This window comes from Lepisosteus platostomus, chromosome 5, assembly GCF_059453375.1.
Source record: "Lepisosteus platostomus isolate fLepPlt1 chromosome 5, fLepPlt1.hap1, whole genome shotgun sequence".
Classification (NCBI taxonomy): domain Eukaryota; kingdom Metazoa; phylum Chordata; class Actinopteri; order Semionotiformes; family Lepisosteidae; genus Lepisosteus; species Lepisosteus platostomus.
In genome coordinates this window covers 55,554,035-55,581,277 of record NC_142615.1, presented here as the reverse complement: position 1 = coordinate 55,581,277, position 27,243 = coordinate 55,554,035, and the positions used below count along the sequence as shown (strand labels likewise).

Genomic DNA, 27,243 nt, shown 5'->3' with positions numbered 1-27,243 from the left:
AGACAAAATCACTCACCACGAACATTTGTAATGACAAAACTTCACTGTTGCATTTCTGCGTTGTGACATTCTGAACATGGCATGTTAAAGTATATAGAAAACCTAGATCAGAACAGGCTAAATGTAATTCATAGTGATTTATATTTTTTTAATTCTTTCTAAATGAAAAAATATGTTTTTCAGTGATTATGACACTTCTGTATTACATAAAATATGCTTCAATGCCAAAATAAATAATAATGGAAAAAATACCCACATTGGACATTCATAGTTGTGATTATAGGAATGTTATATATCAGGTGGGTAGCTGTGTCAGCATGCGTAGGCTGCAAAGGAAAAAGTAAAGGATTATTCCATGCTGAAAAGAGAAGAAAGGAAACATAACGTGTTGGCCGTGGAGCCTTCTTCAGGTGTGAGAAAGACAGGGCAGTAAGCAAAGATAATTTCCTTTATCTTTGCTTACTGCAGTTTAAAGACGTTAGGAAGTTTTACGGCTAACAGCTCCACATCAACTTCCTTTTATAACTAACCTCATCAGATCCCTCAACTCCCAACTCTTCCAATTCCTCACTTCAGAGAAGGATAAAAAACTCAATCATCCTCTACAGAGAAAAACCATCAACACCCCTACCACCTCCACCAATCCTAACCTTGTTTTTACTATACCTTCTGACCTTTCCCTTTCACCCCTTTGCATCCTCGGCTAACTTATTTTAAAATTACAATAGACTGTATAGTATTTATGTTTAAAATTAAGGTAAATATGTCAAAATATCAAAATCCAACTGCACAGTGCTATCGTAACAATGCTTGTCAAGTTCTCAAACAAACCTGCATTGTATTTTTAAAATATTTCAGCAGAGGATTCAACTGGAGTATAAATGAAGATTCAACGATAATTTTTTTTGAGTGAATATGGTTTTCTGGGGAGTTGCAATGTTGGGCATTATTGGACATTTCCCGGTGACCCTGACACGTGTTAAACACTCGCATTTCCTGCAAATATTAAAATGGTTATGGTTTCGCCGAGAAATCCAATTGATTTCAGACAACATTTACATTGCAGAAGAATCCCATCGCTGGGTGGACTCGAACCACCAACCTTTCAGTTAACAGCCGAACGCGCTAACCGATTGCGCCACAGAGACTGACTGGCGGATTCTTCTATCGAATCACAAGTTTTCGGTTAAAAAATAATAATCTTACCGTTTATTTTGCCAGCCGGTAATATTTCTTCTGCACTGATAACCAAGAATTGAATTTCATTTTTCGCAAGCTGTGTGAATTTCATCAAAAACGGAAAAAAAGTTTTCCAGAAAGAAAATGAACACCTGCATTTAACGAAATTAAGCCCTTTGTGATTGCCCGAAATGATACGTTCTGTACTACAAGATAGGAAGAAAGACACGGCTGGGATTTGAATCTCGGTTCTTTTGGTTAATAGAGAAGCGCTTTATCCAACTAGGCTACGGTGACAGGACACCCATCACCTTTTACAGCCACTTGGACACACCGCTCTGAGACATCTGCGTTCAGTAAGCGCTGAACCTGCGCTCAGAGCAAATTGCCTCTTTTACATAGCAGCCCCGACACTGAGAAACGAAGAGAACTGGCTTTTATCTGGCATTTTCATGTCCAATGCGTTTGACATCTCCCAAGGGCGACAGAGTTCTTTTGCGACACTATTTCTTCTTCTTTTTTATTTCTGTACGCTTTGATAAAAAACGAGAAATCGTGCAAGGGAAAAATGTCTTTTTTTTTTCATAGAGAAAACGTGCACCAGGAAATGTTGTGTTGAGAAGAAATGATTTAACATGATACGTGACCTAATTTATCAGAGCAATTGCTCACCCAGCAAGGTCTGGAGAGGTTGGGGAGTCTGGTGGATGTGATAATTATACGGTGTTGTGGAAGAAAACAGTCTTTCTTTGAATTCTCAGTCAATCGGAATTTCAGTGCGAAACATAAACCCCTTGTCTGATTTAAAGAGATTATATTTTAAAACTCATAAAAAATCAGAAAACACATGTTTCTCACTTTGAAATTTTAGACGGAGCGGTGCATTACTAGTAGAGGCGCTGAGCACACTATGGGGAAATTCAAGTCATGTGAAATGCCAGCGGTTTAATAAACAACGCGTCTGATTTCGGATCATAAGATTATAGGTTCGACTTCTACCTGGCTCGTGTAAATTTTATTATAGCTCCTCAGTAATAGATGTATATTATGTAATGAACCGCACCTGAAAGCAAACGTTGGGTCTGTTTCCTTTGTTTTCGAGCATGAAATAGCAAATCGTTACAAAAAGCACCTGCTAATGTCCAATAGCGGTTTTTTTTTTCAAATTACATTTTCAGGCTTCAGACACTTTTTAATAAAACAAAAGTGTCCGGAAACTCATTAACTTTCAGGTTTGCTTGAACCTGTATTAAAAAAAGTTATCTGAAACTTCCGGGATTCCATTATCTGATGTACAGTAGCTGTCTCTAAAGTTGGACGTGATGTTAAGCAGATGTGAACTGTGCCTTTTCTCTTAAAAAAAAAACAAAGTTCTTTTTTTCCTCCTCACTCCAATGCTGGAGACTGTAAGCCTGTGTGAGCTCCACACTGCGTGTCCTGTACTGCTCTATTTTGTTTAGATTATCTATGTGGTGTACAGATAGAACTCAACTGCATTGTGTGAATTCCGTGTTCAGGACCAGCAGAACCTGAAAAAGTAACAGCTGACCTCGACGTGATTTGAACACACAGCCTTCTGATCTGGAGTCAGACGCGCTACCGTTGCGCCACGAAGTCACGGCTGTCCATACCTTTGAATTCCCCAAAGGAGACAAATCAGCTTCACAAAAAAAAAAAAAAATCTCCTATGAAGAGCGCAGCTCTTCCAAAGAGAGTCTCTTCTTCCCAGACCACATTTTATTCTTCCTGCGCAGCTCTTGTGCAGGTGTTGTTCTCAATTACAGATCCAGGAACACTGATTGTTTTTTCTATTTTTTTAAATTAAGTACCCCAAGGTGCAACGGTAGCACGTCTGACTCTAAATCCCCAAGTTCATTTTCAAAGTATATCGGAGTCAACTGATACTGATCAGGTTCTGCTGCTACTGAACCCGCAGTCTTCACCTTAAAGTTCAATTCCCCAAGCTTTTTGACCTTATATGTCCATCCCGTCTCGTCAAAACTCGTATTTTCACAGGGTACCCTTCATAAATCGCAGTATAGAATGAAAAAACTCCAGTAGATCTCGGCCGCTGTTGTTGATTTTCCTTTAAAAATAAATGAATCTCTGGAAATTTTACGGAGTATCACTTTCACTGAGACCGAGAAGTGTTAAGCTGTACATGCGTCTTTGTGGTTTGGTTGTTAACCAAAAGGGTGGTGGTTTGAGCCCTTCCAGGGACGATATGAGCCTTTTAATGTACACACCCTCCTCACTTCATTTCTCCACGTCCGGTCTTGTACCGCTAACAAATACAGAGCCCGTAGGAGGCAGTAAGCTCGCATATATAGCTCTCTGTGTATATAATGAAGAAGCAGAGGTTAGTTTCTCATCTGCGCGTTACAGAGCCTTACGCAACTCGTAGTGTACCACGGGGCATCAATCATTCCAGGCGGAAATGGACTCCTTTTTGTTTCTCGAGGGATCATATTAAACATTTCATTAGTATCGAGAGGAGGATCACCATGAAACACAAAAACAAACAGTTTCATTCTGTCTTTTTTAGAAAGTAGCGTTTGTGCTGCATTAATTATATTTTCGTGGAAATATAGAAGTTGTAAATGTTAAAATTTATATTTGAATCGAAATGTGGTTTTGAGTTAAATTTTAGCGGGATCATGTGATTAGTTTGTTTGTCATTACTATATATATTGCCATGTTACTAGAATTTGTAACTAAAGTTTACTAGTTGTGTTTTTATGATGATTAGCCATTTGTTGATTACAATATTGTATATAATGTATAATTTGAACTACATATTTTTCAGGTGTGAATAATTGTATATTTTAAGAATACATTTCTAAAACAAATCATTGGCTTTATTTACTAGTTTCTACACCTATAAAATATTTATTTGATGTATAATAGGCCTTTAACTATATATGTATATTAGTCCTCTAAATTTATCCGTATAATATAACTCCAGCCATTTATGTATAATAAACATATAATCATAGATGTCTAATTGACGTATAATGATATATGTATATTTGAATTTCTTTCTAGACCAGTTACAGAGCACATTTATACGTCTAAAGTATGCGTTTAATAGCCATATATTCTACATCTTTTGTCCACTGGGATGTGCCGATTTTAATTTAACAAAGCTAGATACACATTTTCTAATGCAGCCTTCATTACAAGACAGTTTGTTTCTCGAAAGCGTGTTATGTAAAAAAGAGAAAAACGAAAATATATAGATGACAATCTTTCAAAGCTGAAGATTTTACTTTTGAAAAATTGACATTTTATGTATGCAGATGCATTCGCTGGTTCTAGAACTTTGCTGTGCTTCCTGAATCATTTTCAGCGTTATAAAGTGGGTGTAGAGGGAGCGATCTCTTTGTAGAGCAGTTGACAGGCTGGAGATGTTCAGACTACTCTCGTTATTTCTCAAATGCTTACATCATTTTTCTTTCACGCTAGGACGCGAGTGTGTACATGGGCTTGGTTTTCGTTTCACTGATTCTCATTGAAGATTTGGGAATTAACGACGAAAGATTCAGTTTGGCAGAAGGTTTGGTTCACAACGATCTTGAAGACACGCCATGTAAGGCAGCGTGTGATGATTTGTACTATAAAAGACCAAGTGCTCAAAGTGACGTCTGCGTTTACCATTTAGACTTTTCCATCTCGGGCACACTTTTAGAAAGCAAAGATAGAGTAGTTGTGTTGAATCACACTAAGACATCTGTTAGCAGAGTGGTGCAGCGGAACCGTGCTGGGCCCTTAATCCAGAAATCGACTGATTGAAACCATCCTCAGCTATGTACATTCTATGCACGATTGATAAGCACACCATCAGTTTAATGAAGTACATTAAAACTGATTTTTCTCTCGTGTGTGTGCAAGCTTCACACTTACAGTACTCTTTAATCTTTACCAATAGCAGATGCCCAAATGTATCTTTGGTTGTTCTGAGATCCTTGATAGTTTCCTCAAATCCTTCAAATGAACATCCATATCAAAGCAATTATGTTTAATTTTATTACAATTAAGGTACATATACAAAATATCAACACACAATTGTATAATGCTCATTTAATAATGATTGTCAAGGATTGTCAAGTTCTCCAACAAATCTGTGTTCTAATTTTAAAATATTTTTGCTAAGGATACAACGGGTGTATAAATGAATTCTCCTGACAGCCAGTTAAAGATAAAATTCCACACGTGAAAATGGTTTTCTTGGACATTGACAGGTACTTAATTGTTTACTTGTAGTTCCACACGAGTAAAATCCATATTTCCTGCAAATTTCAGGAGGGCTTGCGAAGAAATCCCATCAAGTTTTAGCAGAGGTTATGGTTACAGCGGAACAGTCTGAAGCTCGTCCCTTAGTGGGTTTGAACCACCAGCCCTTCATTTAATAGCTGCAGAGAGACACACTCCCGTTGCTTTTTGCCATTCACACGTTTGTAATTAAAGAATTATAAAATACTGACATTTTCCTGCCAGCCGGCAGTATATCTTCTGCACTGACCATGAATAACCAATAACTTTATTTCATCTTTCGCAGTCTGTAATCCACAGAAAAGGAAGTGAATACTTGTATTAAGCTAAATTAAGATGACGGAGATGCACTGCCGTTGTTTTTCTCCACTTTTCGTTAAAAGGAGAAAAATCACTGATATTTTCTTGCGGTATTTCTTCTGTCCTGATTAGCAAGACTTATATTTTATCTTTCAGAAGTTGTATGAATTTCTTGAAGTTCAGAAACAACTTGTTCCACAAAGGAAATGAACACTTGGTTCAAAGTAAATCAAGACATATGTATCTCTCACCGCGTGTGCTCTTATCTGTCCATCTCTCTACTTTTCTCTCACTCTGACAGTCTGTGCAGAGTTTCTGAAGGGGATGTAACACCACTTGGCAAACAGAAAAATTATCAGAGGCAGAATAATAAATCATTATTCTCTTCTCAGTCTGATTCACAGCTCAGAGACAATCGGACAGAAGCTCCATACTTCTTTTTATCCGTCAATCCAGAACCAGAGGACGTTCAGACAATCCTGGAACAGCCTGGACTCAGGTCACATCTCCCCATTTTCTCCTTCCTCACAGCCACTTAGAGACAGAGAAGAGCTCCTGGTTCTCCTCTCTGTGAACTGGGCTCAAGACTCACTGATCTGTCAGCTGTGGACTCTGTTCCAGGTCAGAAGCAAGCAGCTTCTATTAACCCTTTCCAGGACCTCCAGCCCTTCAGTATTACTTTCTTTACTGTATGTCAATCTCCAAACATGTTTTATAAATGTTTTCTAACACACGTGAGTGTGGAATTATCTTTTAATGTAATAAACACAAGTAGTGACACTCTGGTCAGTACACTGTATATTGATTATTAGTAGCCGATGGGCCAATGACCGTGTCTACAGTAGTGACCAGTTGACCAGTCTGTAGCTCTCAGCAGTGGGACTCAGATCACACAGAAGAAGACCTGTCTGTGTGTGATTCCACACCAGCCCAGGGAATCACCAGCTCTCATATGTCTCTCACAGGTGTCTCACAGTCTTATAAATTTACAATTAGATGAATTATTGTAACAGTTATACATTTAATTTAAATAATCAGACTACCTATGGAACTGAGAGCAGGCTGGAAATAAAACCAGGATACACATTTTAACCTCCAGGATCAGGTTCCTGATCCTCCTGGCTTCTATACTCTGATGATTCGTTTAAAACATTTAAATGCACTTATTACAGGGACTTGTACTCGTTCTCTACTGCTCCACACAGGTACGCCTTGTAACACATTCATCTGCGAAGTAAACTATTTTTTTTCCTGTTTAATGAATTTCATTCCTTGGTTTGTCACTCTCCTTTTACAACTGTTATGATTTGCTTCTCTTCACAGCCCGGTGTATTCTTTTTTGGGGGGGATGTTATATCTGTAAGAAAAGCCCCCCAGGCTCCGGACAGGAGTCTCCTCCAGCGGAGACGCGCTCTGCTCTATTAGAAAGAGCGCTGTAATGTCACAGACACCAGCCTGAGCACCTGGATCAGAGAGCAAGACCGCGGGAGGGTGCGCACGGAGGAGAGTTATTGATCATTTATCTATCGAAAACCAATTAATTCAATTGAAAACCCGTAGAATAAACGATTAACTTCACCGATTGGTGAGTACTGGTTCTTTTTCTGTTTTTGATCCTGTTTTAAATATCTAGAAAACAGTCAATAAAGACTGTATCGATCAATTACCACAGTGCGTTTAGTGTAAAAAATGTTCAAACCGAAATTAAACAATGACTATTCTTATTATTATTTAGGTAACTGTATCCTAGAGCTAAAAAAATATATTCCAAGTTGATAAATGTATGTACAGTGCCTTGCGAAAGTATTCGGCCCCCTTGAACTTTTCAACCTTTTGCCACATTTCAAGCTTCAAACATAAAGATATAAATTTTTTATTTTATGTGAAGAATCACCAACAAGTGGGACACAATTGTGAAGTGGAACGAAATCTATTGGATTTTTGAAACTTTTTTAACTAATAAAAAAATGAAAAGTGGGGCGTGCAAAATTATTCGGCCCCTTTACTTTCAGTGCAGCAAACTCACTCCAGAAGTTCAGCGAGGATCTCTGAATGATCCAATGTTTTCCTAAATGACTGATGGTGATAAATAGAATCCACCTGTGTGTAATCAAGTCTCTGTATAAATGCACCTGCTCTGTGATAGTCTCAAGGTTCTGTTGAAAGCGCAGAGAGCATCATGAAGACCAAGGAACACACCAGGCAGGTCCGTAATACTGTTGTGGAGAAGTTTAAAGCCGGATTTGGATACAAAAAGATTTCCCAAGCTTCAGACATCCCAAGGAGCACTGTGCAAGCGATCATCTTGAAATGGAAGGAGTATCAGACCACTGCAAATCTACCAAGACCTGGCCGTCCCTCTAAACTTTCAGCTCAGACAAGGAGAAGACTGATCAGAGATGCAGCCAAGAGGCCCATGATCACTCTGGATGAACTGCAGAGAACTACAGCTGAGGTGGGAGAGTCTGTCCATAGGACAACAATCAGTCTTACACTGCACAAATCTGGCCTTTATGGAAGAGTGGCAAGAAGAAAGCCATTTCTCAAAGATATCCATAAAAAGTCTCGTCTAAAGTTTGCCACAAGCCACCTGGGAGACACCCCAAACATGTGGAAGAAGGTGCTCTGGTCAGATGAAACCAAAATCGAACTTTTTGGCCACAATGCAAAACGATATGTTTGGCGTAAAAGCAACACAGCTCATCATCCTCAATACACCATCCCCACTGTCAAACATGGTGGTGGCAGCATCATGGTTTGGGCCTGCTTTTCTTCAGCAGGGACAGGGAAGATGGTTAAAATTGAGGGGAAGATGGATGCAGCCAAATACAGGACCATTCTGGATGAAAACCTGTTGGAGTCTGCAAAAGACCTGAAACTGGGACGGAGATTTATCTTCCAACAAGACAATGATCCCAAACATACAGCAAAATCTACAAAGGAATGGTTCACAAATAAACGTATCCAGGTGTTTGAATGGCCAAGTCAAAGTCCAGACCTGAATCCAATCGAGAATCTGTGGAAAGAGCTGAAAACTGCTGTTCACAAACGCTCTCCATCCAACCTCACTGAGCTCGAGCTGTTTTGCAAGGAAGAATGGGCAAGAATTTCAGTCATCTCGATGTGCAAAACTGATAGAGACATACCCCAAGCGACTTGCAGCTGTAATCGCAGCAAAAGGTGGCTCTACAAAGTATTAACGCAAGGGGGCCGAATAATTTTGCACGCCCCACTTTTCATTTTTTTATTAGTTAAAAAAGTTTCAAAAATCCAATAGATTTCGTTCCACTTCACAATTGTGTCCCACTTGTTGGTGATTCTTCACATAAAATAAAAAATTTATATCTTTATGTTTGAAGCCTGAAATGTGGCAAAAGGTTGAAAAGTTCAAGGGGGCCGAATACTTTCGCAAGGCACTGTAAGTAACAGTTTACATGTATTTTTTCCCGTGTTTATAAATCATAAGTATGGTAACCACGGGGACAGGCGCCACGTCACTGTGCGCGTCTAGGTGTATCTCGTTCATCACAAAGAGCGATGTAACGTCATGGGTAGCAACAAATACTAATACTAGTGTATTCATATCAATATTAATGAGAGTACAACTGGTTGTTTTAATGCTAGTGTTCATGTGAGTATTAATGATGATAGCGCTACTGATAGTTTTAGTTTTAATGTTAATATTCATGTAAATATTATTTATAATTATAGTGTTACTGTTAGAGAATTAACAGTAGTATTATTAGTTTTAATACTAGTTATTCTAGCATTACTGTTATTCTCTTTGGGGGAATTAAAAGGACTTGTCACGAGTGACCGCGTGGCGCAACGGTAGCGCGTCTGACTCCAGATCAGAAGGTTGTGTGTTCAAATCACATCGAGGTCAGCTGGTGTGTTTGCAGGTGCTGCTGGTGCTGAACCTGGAAATTATACCATGCAGTCAGGTTTTCTCTGTACACCACATAGGTAATCTGAATGAAATAACAGTGCAGTACAGAACACCCAGATAGGAGCTTATGCAGCAGGTCATCTTGAACACGACAAGAGAAAAGGTACACTGCACATCTGTGAAACATCACGTCTGGCTTTAGAGACAGTAACATCAGAGAATGGAAGTTTCAGACTGCTTTTTTGTTACAGGTTCAAGCAAACCTGAAAGTTAGGGAGTGTTTGGTCACTTTTGTATGACAAAGTGTCTGAAGCCTGTAATTATAATTTGCCCTTTTTTAATTGTGGTTGAAATCCACTCCCATGTACCAAGACCTTACAGTATATTCATGTTTACTTAAATGACTAACTTTTGAACTATTGGACATTAGTTGGTGTTTTTTTTTTGTAACGATTTGCTATTTCATGCAGGAAAGAAAGGAACCCAGACCCAACGTTTGCTTTCAGGTGGGGTTCATTTACATAACGGACATCTATTTCTAAGGAGCCTGATTTGAATCACACAACCCCCGGTAGAAGTCGAATCGACAATCTTATAAACCGAAATCAGACGCGTTATCCATTAAACCACTAGCCCATCACGTAAATTAATTGCACCATGGTGAGTTCAGTTCCGCTACTAGTAATACCCCACCCCCATCTTAAATTTCTAAGTGAGAAACGTGTTTTCTACATTTTTTTTTTAGTTTTAAAAAATCATCACTTTTAAGCAGACAAAGCCTTTATGTGTCGCTCTGAATTTCTAATTGATTTAGAATTCCAAGACAAAAGCGTTTCGTTCCACAACGGCGTGAAATGATCACGTCTTTCACTCTACTTCTCTCTAGTGGTAAAGCAGATCTTGCTAGGTGAGCATTTGCTCCAGTAACTTAGGTCATTTTTCATGTTAACTCACTTCTTCTAAACACATTTCCCGGTGCATGTTTTCTCCATGAAAAAAGACATTTTTCCTTACATGATTTCTCGTTTTGTTTCATCAAAGTGTACAGAAAGAAGAAAGAAAGGAAAAGTGTCGTTAATGAACTCTGTCCTCCTTGGAAGATGTCAAGCGCATTGGACATGAAAAGTGCCCAATAAAAGCCATTTCTCTTCATTTCTCTTACGGTCAGGACTCCTGTTCCGTGTAAAGGAGGCAGCTTGCTCAGCCAGCAGACTCAGGGCTTACTGAATGCAGATGGCTCAGAGCGGTGTGTCCAAGAGGCTATAAAAGAGGAGAATTCTGCCGGCACCGTAGCTGAGTTGGTTTAAGTACCTGTCTCGTTGACTGGAGATCCTAGCTCCACATCCCAGCTGTGCCTTTCTTCCTGTCTTTTTGTGCAGAAACTACCATCTTGGACAACCACATAGGGCTTGATTTAGTTTAAAGCATGAATGTATTTCCTTTCTGCAACAACTTGTTTTTCAAGAAATTCATACAGCTTGTGAAAAATGAAATGTAATTCTTTGCTATCAGAGCAGTAGGAATATTGCCAACTGGCAAGAAAATGCAAGCAATGTTTATTTTTTGACCGGAAAGGTGCGAATGGAGAAAAGCTTCTCTCATCAGTCTCTGTGGCGCAATTGGCGAGCGCGTTCGGCTGTTAACTGAAAGGTTGGTGGTTTAAACCCACCCAGGGACGATCTTCTTATTATTGTCAATGTAAACACTGTCTCCGCTAAAGCTGAAACCTTAACCCTCTTTATATTTGCAGAAAATGCGAGTCTTTTGCCCGTGTCCAACAACAACACTTGAGACCGGGGAAGTCCAATAGTGATCAACACCGCAACTCCCCAGAAATCCATATTCACTCTTGGAAAAGTATCTTTGAATGGCTTGCAGGAGATATCATTTATACTCCTGTTGCGTCCTCTGCTAAAAGAGTTTAGAAATACAACGCAGATTTGTTTGAGAATTTGACAAGCACTGTTACAGTACCTTAGCACTGTGAAGTTGGATGTTGATATTTTGATATATTTACCTTAATTGTAACATAAATGTAAACATAAATGCTGTACAATCTATGCTGTACAATCAAACACAGGTATATTTTGAGTCTCATGCTGATCGTCCTGTGGATCCAAAAGAAAATTTTAAAGCTGATACATTTTCGATTGGAATTTGCATCTAGCTACAACGTCCCTGGAAAAGAGATTTTATGAGTTGTGTGCAATCGGTATCTTTTACTTAATGTATGGTAGTGGAAATAGTTTTAAAAATGTTTTCTAAAGAAGATTGTATTGCCAGGACCTGCCTTTAGCGCTCAGTAGCGATGACGCTGTTGATATAGATGGAGAAGAAATGTAAGATGAATTGATGATCTAAGCTAAAATAGCCCTAACACGCCTCCTGTAACAGTGTTTGTATTCATAGCAAGAAATATTATTTTTCAAACCCGAACGTTGCTTTTGCATTAAGTGTTATGAAACCATTAGCGGTTTCAGTAGCTTCTGAAGACCGCACTTTTCCAAACTGAAGCCTATAAGAACATTATTCAAGATACACCATAGCCCAGAATCGTGCATTGGGACAAAGATTAACATCCATTTAAAGTACTCCCAAATAAAAGATTTGACCGAAAAATTAAAAGAGTAGGCAAGTATTAAAACAAAACCATAACTTCTTGACTTCCAATCTCTTTCCTGGTTCAGGCCATGTAAAATGACATATTCAGTGGACTCATGCCGAGGTTGTGAGTTTAAGCCTCACCTGGAGCAGCCTGGTTTTCTGTCTTGACAGGTAACCAGTTTTTTGTGTTATTTGCTAAATGGAGAGAGGATTCTGTGTTAATTGTGCTCCTCCTGGGAGAGGTCAAGATGAGAAGTTCACCAGGCTGGTGGTAAATATCCTGTCCAGGAATATCGGGGCTGTAGGGGGTCAGATCTATAGATGTAGTAAACACATTAGTGGAGACAGTGTGTCTGCTCTCCGTGAGAGAGCCGGGCGGGAGGAATAATCTGTGGTCTGGGATGAAGAGACCCTCGTTGGAAGAGCGGCGCTCCTCACAGGAGAGAATGAAAACAATCTTTTTCAGGGACGCTGATATTTCTCTTTGGGTGAATTAAAAGCACGTGTCGCAGGTGACCTCGTGGCGCAACGGTAGCGCGTCTGACTCCAGATCAGAAGGTCGCGTGTTCAAATCATGTCGAGGTCAGCTGATGTGTTTGCAGGTGCTGCTGGTGCCGAATCTGGAATTCACACCATGCAGTTGGGTTTTAGCTGTACACCACCTAGGTAATCTGAACAGTACAGAACACCCAGTCAGGAGCTTATGCAGCATTTCATCTTGAACACGACAAGAGAAAAGGCACACTGGACATCCGCGAAACATCACGTCCGACTTTAGAGACAGTGACATCAGAGAATGGAAGTTTCAAACCGCTTTTCTGTTACAGGTTCAAGCAAACCTGAAAGTTAGGGAGTGTTTGGTCACTTTTGTATGAAAAAGTGACTGAAGCCTGTAATTATAATTTGCCCTTCTTTTAATTGTGGTTGAAATCCACTCCCATGTACCAAGACCTTACAGTATATTCATGTTTACTTAAATGACTAACTATTGGACTATTGGACATTAGTTGGTGTTTTTGTTTTTGTAACGATTTGCTATTTCATGCAGGAAAGAAAGGAACCCAGACCCAACGTTTGCTTTCAGGTGGGGTTCATTTACATAACAGACATCTATTTCTGAGGAGCCTGATTTGAATCACACAACCCCCGGTAGAAGTCGAATCGACAATCTTATAAACCGAAATCAGACGCGTTATCCATTAAACCACTAGCCCGTCACGTAAATTAATTGCACCATGGTGAGTTCAGTGCCGTTACTAGTAATACCCCACCCCCATCTTAAATTTCTAAGTGAGAAACGTGTTTTCTACATTTTTTTTAGTTTTAAAAAATCATCACTTTTAAGCAGACAAAGCCTTTATGTGTCGCTCTGAATTTCTAATTGATTTAGAATTCCAAGACAAAAGCGTTTTGTTCCACAGCGGCGTGAAATGATCACGTCTTTCACTCTACTTCTCTCTAGTAGTAAAGCAGATCTTGCTTGGTGAGCATTTGCTCTGGTAAATTAGGTCACTTTTCATGTTAACTCACTTCTTCTAAACACAACATTTCCCGGTGCATGTTTTCTCCATGAAAAAAGACATTTTTCCTTACATGATTTCTCGTTTTGTTTCATCAAAGTGTACAGAAAGAAGAAAGAAAGGAAAAGTGTCGTTAATGAACTCTGTCCCCCTTGGGAGATGTCAAGTGCATTGGACATGAAAAGTGCCCGATAAAAGCCATTTCTCTTCATTTCTCTTACGGTCAGGGCTCCTGTTCCGTGTAAAGGAGGCAGCTTGCTCAGCCGGCGGACTCAGTGCTTACTAAACGCAGGTGTCTCAGAGCGGTGTGTCCAAGTGGCAGTAAAAGAAGAGAGTTCTGCCGGTGTCGTGGCTTAGATGGTTAAAGCGCCTCTTTAGTAAACAGGAGATCCTGGGTTTAAATCCCAGCGGTGCCTTTCTTCCTGTCTTCTTGCATCGTTTACTGTTATAGACAACATGCTTCTGCATTAAGTTTAATGGAGGTGTTTATTTCGTTTTTGGCACAACTTGTTTTTCAAGAACTCCACACATTGCGAAAGCTAAAATGCTTATCTTTGTTATCAGTGCAAAAGAATTACTGCCAGCTGGGAAGAAAATGACAACGATTTTTTTTTACTTTAGCCAAAAATCTGTGAATGTAGAAAAATACGACATGTGTCAGTTTCTATGGCACACTCAGTCAGGGTGTGCTTCAGTTAAACACAACGTTCGTAGATCAAACGCACCCAGAGACACACTTCGAATTAATCCGATCTAAACATTACCTTCTCTAAATGTGATTGAGTTTCTTTGCACGTCCTTAGCCATCTTGATGTTTGCAGAGATTTTCAACTTTTGACACGAGTCAAACTACAAGTAAATAGTTGAGTACCTAAGTCAATATCAAGGGGAATGTGAATATAAATGTAAACATCAATATTTCTGCTGTCTCCTGAGAAACACAAGTATAGAGTCAAAACACAACAAATAATGCTAAAAAAATATTCAGTTAACACCCAGATGTGACAAAACACATTTAAGACTTACATCCCCTTTAAATATGTATTTCCTTAATATCAGTTCTCTTCCCTCCCCAGGATACCTGCAAATTCACTATCGCAAAATAAAGGCTGTGTGTAAGTCTTACATGTGTTCTGTCACATCTGGGTATTAAATTAATAGATGTGTTGTGTTATTTAATATGATTTGACTCCATGCTTGTGTTTCTCAGGAGACAGCAGAAATATTGGGGATTTGCGGCTACAGAAAATAATGTGAACTTTACAGGCAAAAGTAAGGTTACCTTAAAGAAACAAAAAACGTATTGTCAACGTGATTTTTTAAGACATTTGTTCGGAATAGTGTATCTTCTCGTGTCTGTGGCTGTTGTCCTACAATAACGGTGGTGAAATAGCAGGAATGTGCGGAAAGAATCGGAGATTGAACAGAAGACTCATCCAGTCGATAGTAAGGTTGTGTAGGACCGCACACCCTATGATGTCAGTGTTGAGTAGTGTGGTTTAAAAGCTTTTTCACGAACCAGGAAGGAGTACAAACCTACAGTCTTCTGATCCGTAATCAGACACATTATCCATTGTGCCATTGGCGTTTGTATTGCATTCCCATCCAGCACCACATTGAGTTCAGAGCCGCTACTATTCATGTGTTTTGTAGGTGTGTCTAGTTACTACGTCTTTCATTATGTCTGGTTTAAAATAATGTATCGAGGGATATTGACGGTAATATCATACGGATTTTGGTTTTCTTTTGATGGAAAATTGTATTAAAATACAACCCTCTTTCACATTTGTATAATACTTTCCCTTGCATCCTCAGATAAAAATTCTAAATACCAAAAAGTTACAATATATGGAATAGCATTTATTTTAAAATGTATTTTAAAATTTGCATTTATTTAGAGCTTAGTAAAGATAACATTGCTAATATTGATGGAGTAGAAATGTAAGATGAATTGATAGCTTTTTCTGAGCTTAAAAAGTCCTACAACGCCTCCTGTAACAGATAAGGACTCATAGCAAGACAGGACATGCTATTGCATTGCGCATTTTGCAGATACGACCAGTTTCTGGTTCTGGTGAGTGCATTTTTTCCAAACTGAAATTAACAAGAACATTTTCAAGATGCGCCATGTCCCTAAATCGTTCATCAGGACTACTATTAATATCAGGTGAAAGCAGTACAAAGCATAAATTTAACCTAAATATTAAGAGACTATATCTGTCAGCTACTGCTGTTATCACGACCACCAGGCAGTCAAGACCAAAGCGTAAGCGAGCTAATCAGCCCCAGCAGCGGGTGATTATTAACAAACACCGCCGTACGAGTTAAACCACCTGCGCACACTCACTGTGCGGTGCGCACTGCTATTTAAACCATCTTCACCTGCTTCCCTCTGCTCAGTATTGAGTCTACTCCTTGAGAGCTCTACCTGGCGTTTTTCCCCGTACCTCGTTTATTCTGGATTTTGGATTCCCCTTCTGCCTTTTCGACTTTGCACCTCGCCTCTCGCCTCGGACTGCCTGCTACCGGAGAACTTCCTGGATTACGACTTGCCTTTCGCCTTTTGACTACGACCTTGCCTCTCGTTTTGGTTTGTTCGCCTGCCTCATCTATCACCCGTGCCTGCGTCTGCACAGGATCCGTGTATCTTCCCACCAGGGATTCCTAACAGCTGTAAGCAATGTTCAGCCAATGCTAGAAATATTACTGCTCTACTACAGTAGCTAAAGAAAGCAAGTACAACTTAGAAACAGATCACAAGTCGAAGACATAAACCGACAAGGATGGGATTCGAACCCACGCGTACAAAGCACAACGGATTAGCAGTCCATCACCTTAACCACTCGGCAACCACATCATGAAAGCTGCCCCCCCCGGGCATGATTTTGCTCGGCGACCAGGCTCAGCACATCGACCTCAGATGTCTCAGAGCGGTGTGTCCAAGCGGCTGTATAAGAATAGGTAATAGGTTTATTCCATGCTGAAAAAAAGAAGAAAGAGAACACAACATTTCGGCCGTGGAGCCTTCTTCAGGTGTGAGAGAGACAGGGCAGTATTCAAAGGTAAAGTAGCGGGAGAACAAAGGTTTGAGGGTGGGTACCCACCTGTATAAGAATAGTGTTCTGCCGGTGCTGTGGTAAAGCTGGTTAAAACACCTATTTCATAAAGAGGAGATCCTGGATCCGAATTCCAGCGGTACCTTTTTTTCCTGTCTTGTTTTACAGAACATGTAATTTGGGACACTCAAAGAGGTCTTGATTTGGTTTAATGCGTTTATTCATTTCCTTTGAAGAACAACTTGTTTTTTTTAAATCATATAGCTTGCGAAAGATGAAATGCGAGTGAATTTTTTTGTTCACCAAAAGTATGTAAATGAAAAAAATCAAGGTGTAAGCATTTCTGTGGTGCAATCGGTTAGCGTGTTTAGCTATTAACCCCAAGGTGGGTTTTTTGATCCCACCCAGGGACGCACTTCTTCCTATAGTAAACATCATCACCGCAAAAATTTAATTGTTCCGCAAAACCTGAACTATTTTGATATTTGTAGTAGTAAACAATTGAGTACCAGAGTCAACATTACCGGGAATTTCCAATAATTTCCGATATTGGCAACTTGCGAGAAAGTTAGTATTCACCCATGGAATTATATGTTCCAGTGGGTGGCGGGAGAATTCACTTATGCTCCCGTTGCATCTTCAGCTAAAGTAATTTAAAATACAACGCAAAATTGTTTGAGAACTTGACAAGCAAAAACGACAGATCGCCGAAGTTGTATTTTAATATTTTCGTATATTTACTTTAATTTGAATATAAATGTTAACATAAATGCTGTTCAATATAATGTAATTTTGTTGTACTTTTGAAATATTTTAGCTGAGGATGCGAGGGGGGCTATTACACCTTGCCAAACATCTAAATAATTGTAAAAGAGGCTGGCATTTTAATAAAACGGGCGATCAAAAGAAAGCTACAAATAGTACGGTATTATGCTCAATATCCCTCAATATTGAAGGTCAAATGAAGAACTTGAAGAAACTCTCAAAGAATCAACGGCAATAGCAGAGGATGTTGATTTTGAACCAATGTTTTCACCTCAATTATCCAGCAGTCATTGCTTGACAGACTTCCTCAAGATATTCGGTGTTCTATACAGAAAATCGAAAATTAAAGGGCTAATGTGCCAAGAGGGGTGGTCCGAGGCAAAGACTGCGTTAGAGGAAGACTAAGCTCCGCACGATAACACGTGTCTAATACTCGGCCCCTGAAAAGCATCATATTCGTTGAACTGCCTACCAGCTGTGACTCTTGCACGAATTTCGCAGTACGTGGGTACGAGCTTATAATTCAGGAATAACAATGGTCAGACGTTTATGGTGGGTTTGTGTTTTGTATTATTTAATGAATGGAAAAAAACATTTTCAAAACTACAGCTCGAATGGAATAATAAAAAAAGTTTATTTGCCTGTTTGTTGTAACAGCTGTGCCAAAAATATTCATCTACAGATGCAGCCATTCAAAGTGCGCGGTACAGACACGTACTGGAGGTAATTGGCTACGGCGTCGCGCATCGTGACACAAGATGACGCGGGGTACCGCGGTATGTGATTGGTTGACTGACAGGGGCACTCGTGGTCCGTTGGTCTGTCGTAGAAAGATTTACAGTAAACGTCATTACTGTGTCCATTGTAGTATTTAATATTTATATGGAATTTTACCTCTGAAGGGAAATCTTAGTGCCTGAGCATAAAAAGAATAGGAGCATATTGCAACGCGTGTGAAGTCCATAAACGATATTAATTTTGGAACTTAAACATACAGTATATGGCTGGTCTCGGTACTTTAAAGAAGACATACACACCAGTATTCCATTTCTCCCTAAACATTTTAAGCATCGAAGACTTTAACTAACGTGATACCGGAGACAACAAGCATACTTTTAGAATTTGATTAAAAGGGAATATAATATGGAATCGCGTATCTCAAGAAATTAATAACGATATAATTATATTCATGTTGCAAAAAAACTGCAGCGGACATAAAAACTCCCTTGCTTTTAACAGAGCGTTCCATAATTTCTAATTACGAAAATGATTTAAACTGCGACACTTATCATTCACCAAGAGCTCGAAATATCACAAGGATCCTCTAGAGCACAGCAAAGACTGTATCAAAAGAATCACGTATCTCAAGAAATTAATAAGATATAATTATATTTGTGTACTGCGACAGGGCTGTTTCACCTCTGTCTTCATGTGACTCGATTCAAAAGCCATTTAGCAAAGAGGGGATGAGAAGAGTGACAAACTAGTATACAGTACAGTACTTCAGATCTTTTTTTCTGAACCGGGGAAAATCTGATCATGTTTCTCTATAACAATAATAAAAAAAACATTGCCACACCCGGACTGTTAAACCAACGCATTAGCACGTCAAAGCCCATTGAGGAGCCGGGCGCAATAACTGTTTTGTCGTCCCCTGATTTACTGATCGGCATTAATTACAGAAATCGAGTTCCTCCTCTTTGCAGAGGAACTGGTCCTGCTGTCGCCCACAGAACAGAGGCTGGAGCAGCACTGTCAGACCTGGGCGCTGACAGTCAATCTGGACAAGACCAGAGTTATGGTTTTCCAGAAAAAAAGCCAGACCCCCATTAGTCTTCCTGAGATCGTCGGATTATGAACGAATAAAAGCATCTTATTAAAAACGCGTTTGCTTTTGTCTGGGTATTTACTTTGTAATCTGTGGTTTACATCTACTGTATTATTTTGAGATGCCACTTTTAAAGGTGATATGTAAAATAAAGTTTTTTATTATTGTTATAGAGAAACATGATCAGATTTTCCCTGGTTCAGAAAAAAGACGATTAAAATCTGTAATCTTTCCAAGAAGTTTCTGCTTTGTGCTAAGACATTAACAAGTACAACCCCCCTCTCTGCGGGAGGGCTGGCTGTGATGAATTAAACCGGTTTCACAGGTATTTTCAAAGTAGGAAGTACAGTAGGACAGCACAAAAAAAACAGACATTGTGTGGTACAGCACGGAGCTCAGTCAATTCAAACAAGTTCAGTTTCAAAAGAACTGCAACGGACATAAAAACTCCCTTGCTTTTAACAGAGTGTTTCATAATTGCCAACTACAAAATTTATTTAAACTGCGACACTTATCATTCAACTAGAGCTCGAATATCACAAGGATCCTCTAGAGCACAGCAAAGACTGTATTAAAAGAATCGCGTATCTCAAGAAATTAATAAGATATAATTATATTTGTGTAATTCACATAATTATATAATGCCAGCAAACTCTTGTTTTTATGTCCACTATAACTACGCTGGGCAAACGTTCCGAGGTCAAATTCTTCCAGCAAGGGGGTACCTTTAAAGCGGAGACGACGGCACCAAAATTTTTTGGCGCGCCTTCTCTTTAAAGCCCTGGCCAAATATGAAGACAGTACGTACAGTTATAATTCAAACGGAATTAAAAACTATACATCCCAGTTACCATGGTGGTGCTTGTGATCATTGCGTTTGACCAACGAAACAGGGCGAAAAATCAGTCACATGACTTTGGGGCAGAGTTTCGAAATCTTAACCTATCAGCAACAAAGCGAAATTTACACGATAGGCTACCTCAAACTGTCAGTTACACGACTGTGTATGTCGACATTATGAAAAAAATGTTTCAGGCATTGATGTGAAGGACAAGAGAGCTTTCACTGGCCGATTATCATTATTATCATTATAATCATTATTATTAATAATGATATTAATTTAAGGGTCTAAATATCTAAACATATGTATCTGTATAGCAGGTAGTATCACTGTATTCCACTTTCTTTGGAAAAACAGATTCACAACGCAAAGCTGTATTGCTGTGTAAAAAAACCCGGTTTGTAATGAGCTGCTGAGCTAAGAATAGGAATGTTCCTGCTGGCAGAGGGGGTGGAAAGTGCCTGCGGTCATTTAATTAGTATTGCAATTCGCACTGATTCCCTTGCAAAGATATGGACTTAAGAATATTCGTGCCTGGTCAAAAAATGGCATTAAGCACTTAAAATTAATATGGTTAATAATAGTAAACTGTAACATGCTGTAACAAGATCGGCTAAACTGCGAAGAAAATGCTTTCAGAGAAAATGTTTCAGGTGTGAAGAACATAGATCTCCAATGCAATTTCAACCAAACCTGTTCCCACACACCCTGCCCCCACTACCATTAGAATATACACAAAGCACTCAAATCTTTCGAGCTAATGATCAGGTGACCCGAGAGAGAGCGAGAGAAACACCAAGGGGTGCAGAACCAGGGAACTATTTACATGGAAAACGGGCGATCTCCCCAGACTGTCTGCCCGTTTCACTGTTACCTGGATACCTCTTTATTTAACTCACTAACACTGATTTTTAGTTTAGAAGGATTCAAGTAGGGTTTTAGATGAAAGGCAGCGACCTTAATCTCTGACCAAGGTAAACGTTTCATTTTTTCAAAGAAATGTTTGTTAAAAAATAAAGTCATAGTTCCAAGGGATTCAATCACAGACCATGTGACATGGGAGTCAGGAAACTAACACACAGCGCCACCGGATTTAATAACGCTATAAAAACACTATAAAATAATGTGACTAGGCACAAAACAAGTTTACAGCACAGTACAATAATAAATGCTGACCATGACTTCAGAAGCATAAATTGCCTTACACTCAATTTAAACACAAGCTGTCTTTAGCCCTCTAAGCTGGTTCATACAGAAATGTAGAGATCCAGGCTCAGAACACACAGCTTCATTAGCGAATACATATGCAGGACAACTAGAGAAGACGCTTTACAGAGGATGGATTTTTAGAAACATCCCATCAGTGACATCACTGAAGTCAACTCCTAGGTACTGTAACTGTCGTGTGGATAGTTTCACAAGAATCAGACAAAGGTTTAAGCATCGCTTGTTCTAGATAAAACTGCAAAAAAAAAAACAACAACCCATAATGTACTTCTTTGCGGCTCTGTTTGCCCAAATCATATATTCACAACGTGAAATCTAAAATCCGCAAAATCCGCAATATGGAAACAGAACCTGTGTAATTGTTGATAGATGATGTACTCGTAACATTTTTACAAGACGAACTACAACATTTAAAAAATGACTTGTATGTACTTGATATCTCTAATCAATCCACGGCGACATTGTTAAAAGCAGAGTCCCAGCACAAAATGAAACTAAAATGCATACCGTTTTGCGCTTCTTATTAGTTGCTCAAAAGTAATTTGACCGTATGAAATACATAATATAAACCTAGAAACATATACGTGAGCAGTATTTACGCACTGTAGTATCGGTGTTAAGACATACCTCTCAAATACTGTAAATCAAGTTAAAAATATCTCAAGACCGATTCTGGTCATAATGAAACCATGTTTCGTGAATGTTTTCTTTAAAGTACCGAGACCAGCCATGTACTGTATGTTTATGTTCCAAAATTAATATCGTTTATGGCCTTCACACGCGTTGCAGTATGCTCCTATTCTTTTTATGCTCAGCTACTAAGATTTCCCTTCAGTGGTAAAATTAGATATGAATATTCAATACTTAAACGGCCACAGTTAAGACATTAAATATACATATACATACTGTATACAGTACAGTTTTCATACTGTAATATGTTTACGTTCCTAAATCAATCTCTTTTATGAGCATGTGAAAGGCATGGTGAATCGGAGATTCTCAAAAATTACTGTACTTTGCATGATTGGAAACAAATGCGTGATTGCGAAATGCTGTGGTGTTACTTTTAACAAGACGGTCAATGAAAAAAAGAACGTTGACCAGGGCAATACTTTGAGTTTACACTTACAGCTTGTCCAAGGTCATTCATTATTAATACTATTAGTAATATCTTCTTTAAAGACTTTAATGGCCACAGCTCAAACATGAGAGGTTGAGCTTTATTAGCTCCACCTTGCCGAAATTCCGGATACTATTATTTTGCTTGTCATATTATAGGAGAATTTACGGTAACTCGTGGTATTTACCAGTAGCTTGCGGTAGACTGCGTACAGCGTACCGCAAAATAATGCAGTATCCCCCGCGCATTTTGAATGGCTGCATCTGTACATGCGAAGCATGCGCTCTACCACTGAGCTACATCCCCGATGGAAAAGGTAATGGAACAGACTTGTCCAGATGCTCACTGATCACAATCCACCACTCACGAAGAATGCCTGCAGTTTCCCACTTTCGCGTTTCCTCTACTACAGAGTAAATTCATGGGAATGAAGAAATAAGGAAGGAAAAATAATCGCATTAAAGCTTCAAGAGACTGGGAACAAATTAATCTATTATTTTTGTATCCAGTCACACGTGCGACGGTGGTTAATTCCCAGACGGGGAAGTGCTTTTTTTCTACCTCCTTACTCGACTGTCTTTCAATTCTGATTTATTTGAAAGCTTTTTGCATCTTTTAAGTGCTCTTGATTAAACTATGCATAGAAAAACAGCACTACTGATGATTTTCATGGACCGATGCACACTTGTTCTGTACAACTCGAGTGATAAAGCCCTGTCTGCAAGTAATGTAGAAGAAAATAAAAGGGTGAAACAATGCCCCAGCCACAGGAATGGTAACGGGAAGGATCGTGTTCTTATTTGATAAGTCCTTTTGAGATGTCTTGTCAATGCACACAGGCGTTAGAGCTGAATAATTTACTTTTAGTGGTGTTTTTAAACAAAGATGGAACATGTTATTTCTATACCAGGAAGAAAGGAGCAGACTTTAACTTTAAGAGGCAAAAACGACACCTTATCAAAGTTAATATTAATTAAAATGACATCACAACAAAAGTGGAGCCTTGAGTGAATAAAATTAGTTTTCATTGGACGTCTGTGTCTCCATAACTTTGTAGGTGAGAGAGAGGATTGTGATAATTTGCAGGTGCTTCTCGGAAGTGCGTTGGTGGTACAGGCGCCTTCCAAATAATTGAGTCGGGTTTGAATCCCAGCCAGTACAAACCCAAATCTTTTCAAGATAATTTGTGGTCCGCTAACACATCTTTTGAAACACTACAACAGGTAACACCCCGTGTGAAACATCATGAACATCTGTTAAAGCCTGAGTTTTACATACTCTAACGTAAATAAACGTTAGTGTCTTCCGGTGTGTGAGCCAATTTCTCCAAAAAAATATTTGTTAGTCTGCCGGGAGGCTGTGCAAGGTGTTATAAAATAGAATTTCCAAAAGACAGGCTCCCTAAGCTTAACATCAAGGCAGAAAAAATGCTGTTTTCTCTACAGAAATGCTCTTTACATTTCAGCAATGTTGCAACTCCCTTTATAAACGTATACAGCCAAGGCATTGAAAGTTTTTTTTTTAATTATTGTTCCAAAAAATGTTCCATTTGTTTTCTTTTTAATGTTGTTGATTAAAAGATTTTATTAAATGTGAAAAAAATCTGAATGTGAAAAAAGGTCAAAATGCTATTGAAAAAAATCAGTAATGTGAGGAAAGATGGATTGTGGGAGCCCCTTAACTACCCATGTCATGCTGTATTTCTCACTCATTCTACTGGGAGTGGTGCCGTCGCTTCATGATAAAGTCTGTCAGTGGTCATTCCAGACGGGTCAGGTATGACTGCTCTTCGGCACAAGAGACACGTGACTTCCGAGGATCCCGACAGTGTCGGTGTCTTTTCAGAGCCCGGATAGCTCAGTCGGTAGAGCATCAGACTTTTAATCTGAGGGCCCAGGGTTCAAGTCCCTGTTCGGGCGGCTGTGCCGTTTTTAATTCTATTGTGAATGTCATTCTAAATAGTCTTTTATCTTTCACTCTTCTAGCTTTACTGTGGTTATTTTAAATGTCCATTACTTGTATTTACAGTAGTGTATTTAGTGTTTCATTTCACAAACCGAAAATGTTCAAGTAGATCTTGTCACTCTACTCCACGTAATCATCTAAATTAAATCACAGTAGAGCACAGAACACGCAGTGAGGAACTCACACAGTGAGTACTCTTGAATACGACAAGAGGAAAGGCACACTGCACATCTGCAGAACATCACGTCCGAGTTTACAGTGACAGCAGAGGTTGGAAGCGACGTAGTGTTTTAATACTCGCTCGCTGAACGATCTCTCAAGAAACCTCGGTGGAGATTTAACGGGTGTCTAATAATCACGTTCAAAAAGATGACGATAAGTTTTTTTTTAACTAGGTAGCCTTAATGGCAACACGGTGTGAGTAGATCTTAAAGCAGCTGCAGACAGAATACCCGTAATGGCAACACACTGCTTTGAGTTTGGCTTTTCTTATTTCTTCTGCAGAACCAGTGGTATCGGAATATACTGATCCGCATAAGAAGCGCTTTCGGTTTCTGATCATTTTTAATGAGCGCTGCTCTAAGTACCACAGGCAAGATGGCTGGTGGTCTAAGGCGTTGCGTTCAGGTCGCAGTTAACCCTGGAGACGTTTGTTAAAATCTCACTTCTAATAAAGAGGTCTTTCTCGTTAGAGTAGAAACGATAGAAGCCTTAAGCTGGAAAAAAAATCACAACATCTCGCATTTCACGTGTTTAATGTTAACTGTCTCAGTGGTTGCCTCGGTGATTGATGGCTCTTCTCCCTCGCAGGGTGACGGCAAACTTCTTCAGAGAGGGAGTCTCCCACGCACGGCTTTTCTTTATCAAGAGCTGAGACAACAGAAACAGACTTCAAACTGACATGAATTACTTCTTGAGCGTTTATGACCGTCTTTAAAAGCTGAGAGCAGGTGAAAAAGTATTTGGAAATGAGGAAATGACTGCTGACAGTAAACAGAGCTGATGCTCAGCTGCAGACAAGCGCTCCTCGTTAGTATAGTGCTGAGTACCCCCGCTTGTTGCACGGGAGACTGGGGTACGTTTCTGTGACAGGGCACTGGTTTAATTTTTTAACAACCTGAGTTCACTTAAAAAGTGTGTACTGTGTACTACGTTTCGGACTAGTTACTGCGGTAAAATATGGAGATCATCTCCAGCTTTGAGCTCAACTGCAACAAGAAGTCATGCTAAATGTAGTATAGTGAGTAGACATCGCGAGACAACAGAACGAGAGAGTAGAAGGCGGGAATATATGGTGTAAGGGCGTGATCTGTGTAGTTAACAAAATAGTTAAAATAATATAAAAACATCTCTTTATTAAGATACACAACATTTATGGCGACGAGAGATGAGTGCTTGACGGACTCAAAGCGAGCAGAACACTGCAGATTTTAGTTCTCTTGCTGGTAGAAACGAACTTCTGAATTTTCGGACTTTTCGTTTAGCTTGCGCATTGGAAGATATGGCCGCCGCGCCGAGAAGCTTTGCTTATGCCCGGCTTTTTCCACCGCTTCTACTGAACCTCGGAGCTCCGGATTTGTATACGGAATACAAGATATGGATGGAGTCGTACAGATTTTTTTTAAATAGCCGGTGGATCTACAGAAGCTGAGGATGCCGTGAGACGTGCTACATTACTGCACTGTATCGGGGCTCCCGTGCAGCGGATTTTTGCCAACCTCCCTGGAGAAAAAGACTGTAGCTGCCTTAGACGCTTCCTTTACACCGCGGAGAAATGTGGTTTTGGAACGGCATAAATTTAGGCAGAGAACTTAGTCTCAGGACGAATCTGTTGATGCTTTTGTGACTGCACTAAGAGAACTGGCTAAATTTGTGACTTTGGAGTATTGGAAACTGACATGTTAAGAGATCAACTTGTGGAAAAATGTGCACATAAGAGACTATAAATTGCTGCAGGAGGAAGGGCTGACTTTAAAAAGAGCTCTTACAGTCGCTAGAATTCATGAAGCAGCTCAAGCAGAATCAAGAATGCTTTCTGACCACAGTGACAAAGTGACACTGAACGGGGCGCTCGCTCAAACTTTACAAACAAAAGCCGAGCAGCAGGACACAGTCATGCTAGAGAAATAGAAGAACAGGGGACGGCTGACATTACATGTTACAGGTGCGGACTAACAACGCACAAAGCAGATGAATGCGGATCGTGAACAGCAAAATGTCTACACTGCAAGAAAACAGGACATTGTGCACATGTCTGCAGAACATCACGTCCAAGTTTAAGGACAAGTATCCTTTTTATTGTTGTTGCTGCCTCCGGTTTACATTTGGCGATGTAAACCAGATTCAGAAAAAAATAATTTGAACAACCTTATTCCCATGCTTACTCGAAGGCGCGGTGGCCAAGTGGTAAGGCGTTGGTCTCGTAAACCAAAGAGCGTGGGTTCAAACCCCACCTGTGCCTGTTTCGTTTGTCACCGCTTTTCTTTAGTTTCAAAGTCTTAAAAAAACTCGCAATGTAGGGATCTCAATAGTAAGAGAACATAACTTTCGCCAGTGATTAGTATTCTTGCATATCCTGCCTTGTTTTTTAGTCGACAAAGCTTGTTTCTCTTCACACCCATCTTCTGAATGATCGCCTCAGCATTGGGAAGGAACGTGCGCTTTGTACAGCCCCCGA

General features: G+C 39.6%; 7 non-coding genes across 7 annotated transcripts; 5 read left to right on the top strand and 2 right to left on the bottom strand.

Moving 5' to 3' along the window:
* Positions 1–1,074: 1,074 nt before the first annotated feature.
* Positions 1,075–1,148, bottom strand: trnan-guu (transfer RNA asparagine (anticodon GUU)). Its single transcript has one exon. It is a non-coding gene; the product is annotated as a tRNA-Asn (tRNA).
* A 1,576-nt stretch (positions 1,149–2,724) lies between these two features.
* trnaw-cca (transfer RNA tryptophan (anticodon CCA)) lies at positions 2,725–2,796 on the bottom strand. The gene has a single exon. It is a non-coding gene; the product is annotated as a tRNA-Trp (tRNA).
* Positions 2,797–9,565: 6,769 nt separating this feature from the next.
* trnaw-cca (transfer RNA tryptophan (anticodon CCA)) lies at positions 9,566–9,637 on the top strand. The gene has a single exon. It is a non-coding gene; the product is annotated as a tRNA-Trp (tRNA).
* A 1,607-nt stretch (positions 9,638–11,244) lies between these two features.
* Positions 11,245–11,318, top strand: trnan-guu (transfer RNA asparagine (anticodon GUU)). Its single transcript has one exon. It is a non-coding gene; the product is annotated as a tRNA-Asn (tRNA).
* A 1,440-nt stretch (positions 11,319–12,758) lies between these two features.
* Positions 12,759–12,830, top strand: trnaw-cca (transfer RNA tryptophan (anticodon CCA)). Its single transcript has one exon. It is a non-coding gene; the product is annotated as a tRNA-Trp (tRNA).
* An 11,617-nt stretch (positions 12,831–24,447) lies between these two features.
* On the top strand, positions 24,448–24,520 carry trnak-uuu (transfer RNA lysine (anticodon UUU)). The gene has a single exon. It is a non-coding gene; the product is annotated as a tRNA-Lys (tRNA).
* Positions 24,521–26,955: 2,435 nt separating this feature from the next.
* Positions 26,956–27,027, top strand: trnat-cgu (transfer RNA threonine (anticodon CGU)). The gene has a single exon. It is a non-coding gene; the product is annotated as a tRNA-Thr (tRNA).
* Positions 27,028–27,243: the final 216 nt, after the last annotated feature.